Source organism: Aotus nancymaae, unplaced genomic scaffold (assembly GCF_030222135.1).
Source record: "Aotus nancymaae isolate 86718 unplaced genomic scaffold, 86718_ANA_hifiasm-v0.15.2.pri h1tg000014l, whole genome shotgun sequence".
Classification (NCBI taxonomy): Eukaryota; Metazoa; Chordata; class Mammalia; order Primates; family Aotidae; genus Aotus; species Aotus nancymaae.
Window position 1 is genome coordinate 82,014,793 of NW_026988425.1, and position 8,554 is coordinate 82,023,346.

The 8,554-nt window shown below is 41.1% G+C and overlaps 1 pseudogene; it reads right to left on the bottom strand.

Moving 5' to 3' along the window:
- Positions 1-446: 446 nt before the first annotated feature.
- On the bottom strand, positions 447-1,497 carry LOC105734623 (fructose-bisphosphate aldolase A-like; annotated as a pseudogene).
- Positions 1,498-8,554: the final 7,057 nt, after the last annotated feature.

Consider the following 8,554-nt stretch of genomic DNA (forward strand, 5'->3'; position numbering starts at 1 on the left):
TACAATTTTAAATGTATCTTTTGTGCACATACACATTCATAAGGGGTGTGTGTGTGTGTATACATATATATGTGTGTATATATATACACACATATATATGTATATGTATGTATACACACATATATATATACACACACGTATATATATATACACATATATATATATATATACATACACACACACATACAGACAACACACATCCATAGATATAGGTATAACTGTGTTATTTTATTTTATTTTTTCCCCTTAAATAGGTGTTTATTGGCAGTGTGCTTGAAAGGGCGATGGAGTTAGTATTCACAGACAACATCACACACCACTGTCACCAGGGAGGCAAGAGCGTGGGCAAGCCAGCCTGGAGCCCCAGAGTAGGAGGCCCCTTCTTCAAGAGACTGTGGGAGGGGGCGGGGCCTGGAGTGTTGGGAGCAGCCTGGGAACACCTCCACTTAGTAGGTGTGGTTAGAGATGAAGAGGGACTCCCTGGCAGCAGCCCCAGCCTGACCGCTTGGGGTATACTTTCCTTGACTGGTGAGGCTGTTGGCCAGGGCGCGCTTGATGTACACTTCCTGTGCCACCTTCTTGTTTTCCTTCTTCCCGCCCTAGGCCTTCAGGGCAGAGGCCTGCAGGGTTCCGCCGGCCGTAGGAGAAGGTCAGGGCCCAGGGCTTCAGCAGGGGGCACTTGTTAATGGCGTTGAGGCTGATAGATGCCTCCTCCTCACTTAGGGCTCCAGAAAGGAAGGTGATCCCAGGGACAGCGGGGGAACTGTGTGGCGCAGCACTGTGACAGTCGCCATGGCAGTATCCTCGTGAGGAAAATTCTGGGTGCAGGCTTGACCTGGGGTAACCATGTTGGGCTTCAGCAGGGTGCCTTCCAGGTAGATGTGGTGGTCGCTCAGAGCTTTGTAGACAACAGCCAGCACCTTTTCAGTCACATACTGACAGCGCTTCAAGTCATGGTCCCCATCAGGGAGGATCTCAGGCTCCACGATGGGCACAGTGCATTGGCATTTTCCATGATGGTGAGGGCTGGGGGTGTGTTCCCCACTCTTCAGCACACGCCACTTGGTGAAGTCAGCACCATCCTTCTTGTACTGGGTACAGTGCTTAGACAACCCATGCAGCCCTTGGGTGGTGGTCTCACCATTTGTCCCTGCCAGGGGGAACCACTTCCTTGTCTACCGTGATGCCCACAAACCGCCCTTGGATTTGATAACCTGGGGAAGGGATGCCCATCATCTGCCTTCTGGTAGAGTGTCTCATGGAAGAGGATGACGCCCCCCATGCGGGGGTTCACACGTCCACTGTCAGCAGCAGCTGGTGGTAGAAGCGCTGGTTCTCCTCCGTGTTCTTGGTGCCAATGGACTGCAGCTGCTTGGCAATGCTCCCAGTGGACTCATCTGCAGCCAGGATGCCCTTGCCCAGGGCCGTGATGAGGTGAGTGATGTCAGACAGCTCCTTCTTCTGCTCTGGGGTCAGCTCTGGATACTGGTAGGGCATGGTGCTGGTGGTAGCAAGTTCCTGGTACAGGAGAGGGGAGGGTATGCTGCATGTGGCAGCAGAAGATGGCAGGCTGGCGAGTGGTCTCAGGGAGCAAACGTGGCGCTCATCACCAGGACCCCTTCTGCGGTGCGTTCGGAGAGGAACGCAGTGGATTCAGCCTCGGAGGGTCGGTGTAAGGGGAGGGATAACTGTGTTATTCTTTTTGTTTGTATGTTTGTTTGCATTTTAGGTTTTGGGGTACATGTGAAGAACATGCAAGATTGTTGCATAGGTACACACGTGGCAGTGTGATTTGCTGCCTTCCTCCCCTTCACCTATATCTGGCATTTCTCCCCATGCTATCTCTCCCCAACTACCCACCCCCTGCTGTCCCTCCCCTATTTCCCCCAACAGACCCCAGTGTGTAATGCTCCCCTCCCTGTGTCCATGTGTTCTCATTGTTCAACACCTGCCTATGAGTGAGAACATGCGGTGTTTGATTTTGTGTTCTTGTGTCAGTTTGCTGAGAATGATGGTTTCCAGGTTCATCCATGTCCCTACAAAGGCCATGAACTCATCATTTTGATGGCTGCATAATATTCCATGGTGTATATGTGCCACATTTTCCCTGTCCAGTATATCAACAATGGGCATTTGGGTTGGTTCCAGGTCTTTGCTTTGTAAACTGTGCTGCAATGAACATTCATGTGCATGTGTACTTATAGTAGAACAATTTATAATCCTTTGGATATATACCCAGTAATGGGATTGCTGGGTCAAATGGAATTTCTATTTCTAGATCCTTGAGGAATCGCCACATTGTCTTCCACAATGGTTGAACTAATTTACACTCCCTCCAACAGTGTAAAAGTGTTCCTATTTCTCCACATCCTCTCCAGCATCTGTTATCTCCAGATTTTTTAATGATCGCCATTGTAACTGGCGTGAGATGGTATCTCAATGTAGTTTTGATTTGCATTTCTCTAATGACCAGTGATGGTGAGCATTTTTTCATATATTTGTTGGCCTCATGTATGTCTTCTTTTGTAAAGCATCTGTTCATATCCTTCACCCACTTTTGAATGGGCTTGTTCGTTTTGTTCTTGTAAATCTGTTTTAGTTCTTTGTAAATTCTGGGTATCAGCCCTTTGTCAGATGGGTAAACTGCAAAAATTTTTTCCCATTCTGTTGGTTGCCAATTCATTCTAATGACTGTTTCTTTTGCCATGCAGAAGCTGTGGAGTTTGATTAGGTCCCATTTGTCTATTTTGGCTTTTGTTTCCAATGCTTTGGTGTTTTGGTCATGAAGTCCTTGCCTACGCCTATGTCCTGAATGGTTTTGCCTAGATTTTCTTCTAGGGTTTTTATGCTGTTAGGTCTTATGTTTAAGTCTTTAATCTGTCTGGAGTTAATTTTAGTGTAAGGTGTCAGGAAGAGGTCCAGTTTCTGCTTTCTGCACATGGCTAGCCAGTTTTCCCAACACCATTTATTAAACAGGGAATCCTTTCCCCATTGCTTGTTTTTGTCAGGTTTGTCAAAGATCAGATGGTCGTAGATATGTTGTGTTGCCTCCAAGGCCTCTGTTCTGTTCCATTGGTCTAGATATCTGTTTTGGTACCAGTACCACGCTATTTTGATTACTGTAGCCTTGTAGTATAGTTTGAAGTCTGGTAGTGTGATTCCTCCCACTTTGTTCTTTTGGCTTAGAATTGACTTGGCTATGCCAGTCTCTCTTTTGGTTCCATATGAAATTTAAGGTGGTTTTTTCCAGTTCTGTGAAGAAGGTCATTGGTAGTTTGATGGGGATAGCATTGTATCTGTAAATTACTTTGGGCAGTATGGCCATTTTCACGATATTGATTCTTCCTAACCATGAACGTGGAATGTTTCTCCATCTGTTTGTTTCCTCTCTTATTTCATTGAGCATTCCCTTTGAAATCTGGCACTAGACAAGGATGCCCTCTCTCACCACTCCTATTCAATATAGTACTAGAAGTTCTAGCCAGAGCAATCAGGCAAGAAAAAGAAGTAAAGGGTATTCAAATAGGAAAGGAGGAAGTTAAATTGTCTCTATTTGCAGATGACATAATTGTATATCTAGAAGACCCCATCATCTCAGCCCAACGTCTCCTGAAACTCATAAGCAACTTCAGCAAAGTCTCAGGATACAAAATCAACTGTGTTATTCTTTTTTTTTTGAGACGGAGTTTCGCTCTCGTTACCCAGGCTGGAGTGCAATGGCGCGATCTCGGCTCACCGCAACCTCCACCTCCCGGGTTCAGGCAATTCTCCTGCCTCAGCCTCCTGAGTAGCTGGGATTACAGGCACGCGCCACCATGCCCAGCTAATTTTTTTGTATTAGTAGAGACGGGGTTTCACAATGTTGACCAGGATGGTCTCGATCTCTTGACCTCGTGATCCACCCACCTCGGCCTCCCAAACTGTGTTATTCTTAATGTAACATGCAATGTTTATCTTTCTGACCCACATGGTAAATCAAGAACCCACATTATTTTTTGATTCTTTATCTTCTCTCAATATCTGCATGGTTGCTGCTGTTACTACCATTCTCAGATCCTGCCAACAATAGGCTGAACGTGGTGGAGATACCATGGAGATGGCAGGACCATCTTAAAACCTCTATTCTGGAAGTAGCATGCATCACTTCTACTCACTTTCGATTAGTAAGAAAGCGTCATATTAAGGAGGTTGAGAAAGGGAAAACAGTTGGAAAGCCATGTATCTGTCTACGGTTTGATTACTATAGAAGAAAAGTAAAACACTTATAAGTGAAAGGCCATGAGGAACTTCACACTTGTTTATGTATTTAAATGTGGATGTATATGAATATATATTTGGGACATAATTTAGAGATGTAATTAATAAGTCAAAATATGCATTTGGAAGTGGCACAGACACTGCTAAGTTGGTCTCAAACTATTTTTTATCTAATTACAATGACATTAATGTTGACTGATTCCCCATTCAACTCATGTGATGGTTAATTTTATATGTTAACTAGACTAGGCTAAGGGATACCAGATACCTTCCAAAATATTATTTCTGGGTGGGTCTGTGAGAGTGTTTCTGGAAGAACTTACACTTTGAATCAGTAGACTGAGTAAGGAAGATCCGCTCTTTCTATGTATTCTGGCATCATCCAATTCATTGAGGGCCCAAATAGAACAAAAATGTGGAGGCAGGATGAATTCTCTTTCTCTCCTGGAGCTGGGACATTCATCTTCACCTATCCTTCGACATGTGAGTTCTAGTTCTTAGACCTTAATACTCAAACTGACTTATAGTACCAGGTTATCTGGTTATTCAGCTTGCAGATAGCATATTGCATGACTTCTTAGAGTCCATTTTGCATAAGCCAATTCTCATAATAAATCACATCTTTTGTATCTATATATACACCATTGTTTCTGTTTATCTGGAGAACCTACATCTTAATCAGCATTGGATGCTGTCAATATTTTGACAATTATTTTACAATCTGACTATTGTATTTTAAATTTTGTATTTGTCTTTCTCTTGTTATTACTAAGTTGGCACCCTTCTTAATAGATTTTGGCCATTAAAATTTCTTTTTCTTTTTCTATAAATTTCTTGTTTGTATTTTTTAAGTTTTAAAATACCAAATTGGATGTTAAGAATGTATGCAAATTTGTTAATACTATCATTTATTAAAATAAGAACATTTTCAAAATTACCTGCACTTTTTCTCCTCTATTCATCTCCAAATTTCTGCTAGCCTATTGGAATTTTTGATCTAAGGAATCATAATTAAGTAATCACTTTTTATTTTATGTAGTTTTTCTTCCAAAATTTATTTTTCTATTATGCATATATACATGTATTATTTCTAATTGCTTTTATACTTATTGGTCTCAAGCTCATTAACTATTTTATGCTATGACTTATCAATACATAAAATATTTATTTTATAGCTTTGAACAAGCTTTAGTGTTTTTCATGAAACATCGCTGGGAGGAAAATGGTGATAGGTCTTCTGAGTTACATCTAAAAAGGCTTTTGTGAGTGTTGTAAATCAAAAAATTCAATTGGTTTTGTCAAGAATGATAAAGAATCTAAGATTTTATCCTTTTTGAAAGCTAACAAGTTAGGCTAGTCAGACTGGTAAAGTTTCTCAAATGCTGGCCAAAGACACAATATCCCTGGGTCAAAAAAAAAAATGTATTACTCACAGCAATTAGAGTATCATGATTTTCTTGTGTGTTCCAGAGGCCAAATTCTTACAACTTAAAGCAGAGAGGGCCAGGTAACTCTTGCATATGCAATAGATTGTATTATAGGAGAAGAGCAATGAATTTAGGAAGCCAAAATATTTTAATGTGGAAAATGTGCAAACCTGTCTTTTGCTCCAAAGGGAGACAATATTTCTATCTCTCAAAGCTGTTCACTGTACAACCATCCTTGAAAAAACTGCAACAAAAGCAGTCAGTGAAGAAAATTATCCAGTGCTACATGTTTGTGTAAGTTCTAAACAAGCCATCATTTTATTCCTTTTATAAATAACATTATTTTTGTTATGATGCTTTTGGGCTAATTTTAAGAATTCTATGTTTCACCAACCTATACCTAGGTATTAGTAACTTTTAATTAATTATATCTAAATTATAAATTTTATCTAAATTTATAAATACTTGGAATTAAATAATTAATATCATTATTTTCTCATTTTGTGTTAGTCCATTCTCATGCTGCTATGAAGAAATATCTGAGACTGGATAATTTATAAAGAAAAGAAGCTTAATTGGCTCAGAGTTCCCCTTGACTAGGAGGCCTCAGGAAGCTAATAATCATGATGGAAGGATCTCTTTACAGGGAGGCAGGAGACAGAATGTGTGCCAGCAATGAAAACACCAGAGGCTTATGAAACCATCAGACCTCATGAGAACTCACTCACTATCACAAGAATAGCATGAGGAAAACTGCTTACATGATTCAATACCTCCACCTGGTCACCCCCTTGATATATGGTATTATTACAATTCATGGTGAGATTTAGGTGATGACACAGAGCCAAACCATATTATTCTACCCCTGACTCCTTTCAAATCTCATATTCTCACATCTCAGAACACAATCATGCCCTTCCAACAGTCCCCCAAAGTGTTAACTCATTCCAACATTAACCCAAAAGTCCAAGTCCAAAGTCTCATCTTAGACAAGGCAACTCCCTCTTGTCTATGAGCCTGTAAAATCAAAAGCAAGTTAGTTATTTCTTTGATACAGCGGGGTTACAGGCATTGGATTAAACACATCCATTCCAAATGGGAGAAATTGGCCAAAACAAAGGGGCTACAGGCCCAATACAAGTCTGAAATCCAACAGGGCAGTCATTAAACCTTAAAGCTCTAAAATGATCTCATTTGATTCCATGTCTCACATCCAGGGCATGCTGATGCAAGAGGTGAGCTCCCATGGCATTGAGTAGGTCCAGTCTTGTGGCTTGGCAGGGTACAACCTCCCTGCTGGCTGCTTTCATAAGCTAGTGTTGAGTGCCTGCAGCTTTTCCAAGCACACAGTGCAAACTGTGAATGGATCTACCATTCTGGGGTCTGAAGGATGGTGACCTTCTTCTCACAGCTCCACTAGGCAATGACAGTGGTAACTCCATGTAGGGGTTTCAACTGTCCATTACCCTTCTGCACTGCCCTAGTAGAGGTTCTTCATGAGGGCTCCACCCCTGTAGCAAACTTCTTCATGGACATCTGGGTGTTTCCATACATCCTCTGAAACCTAGATGGAGGTTCACACACTTCAATTCTTGACATATGTGCACCCACAGGATTAACACCATGTGAAAGTCACCAAGGCTTGGCGCTTATACTCTCTGAAGTAAGAGTCTGATCTGTACCTTGGCCCCTTTTAGCCAATGCTGGAGCTGCAGCACTCACTATCATGAGAACACAGAGAGAACTGACCCCATGATTCAATTACTTCCACTTAGTCTTTGACATATGGGGATTATTACAATTCAAATTATTTTTGGGTGGAGATACAGAACCAAACCATATCTCCTTTTTTCCTGGTATAATTTTTTAATTGTTTCCTTTTTGTGAAGCCTACATTGTATTCTCTGTTTTCCAAGTCTTCCTTAGTCCCTTTTATTGTTTCTATGTTATCCTTTTTCTTTTCATGTTGTTAGAGTTTGAAAAATTTCCCCACATTATTGATGCAGCTCTCAGCAAAATCCTAAAGTTTTATATTGTTCAATCCCATGCTAGGAGTAATGTTTCTTTTTTCTTTCTAATTTTTTTAGATGGAGTTCCACTCTTGTCACTCAGGCTGGAGTGCAATGGTGCTATCTCAGCTCACTGCAACCTCTGCCTCCTGGGTTCAAGTGATTCGCCTGTCTCAGACCCCCAAGTAGCTGAGATTACAGGTGCCCACCCCCACAGCTGGCTAATATATGTATTTTTAGTAGAGATGGGTTATAACCATGTTGGCCAGGATGGTCTCAACTCTTGACCTCAGGTGATGTGCCTGCCTCAGCCTCCCAACGTGCTGGTGAGCCACCACACTGGGCCAAACGTTTCTGATACTCTAAATTTCTCTGCTTAAGAAACTTGTCACATAAACCTAGAATTTCTGAACTTTCAAATATTGTTGCTTGTTAATAATAATGGAGTATAACATCTGACTATTGTCTATTTCTCAAGAGTGAATTTTGAGTGGACTCTAAGTTGTATATCTAGTTTGATCTTCTCTCTTATATATCTACTTTTTAAAAAGCCTATCAAATTCTAGTTTATTGCCCTAAATTTCTGGGTAACATTAGGCATTCTTTCCTACCTACGCCATTTTGTAACATTATTCATTATTTTAATGGATACCTGCTTGGGAAAAAAGGTAAGGAGGCAGGCAGAATTGAGATGTAATACAAAAGTCAATTAAAATATTTGAATTACAAAAGCAAAGGAAAAACAGGTCAATTTCAAATTTCTCAGTAATGGTAATTTTCAGAAAGGAATGAATCTCTATAGCAGCCCTACAGTGGGGTATAAGAACATGGGCTCAAATCCAAATCCTACCAGTTATTAGC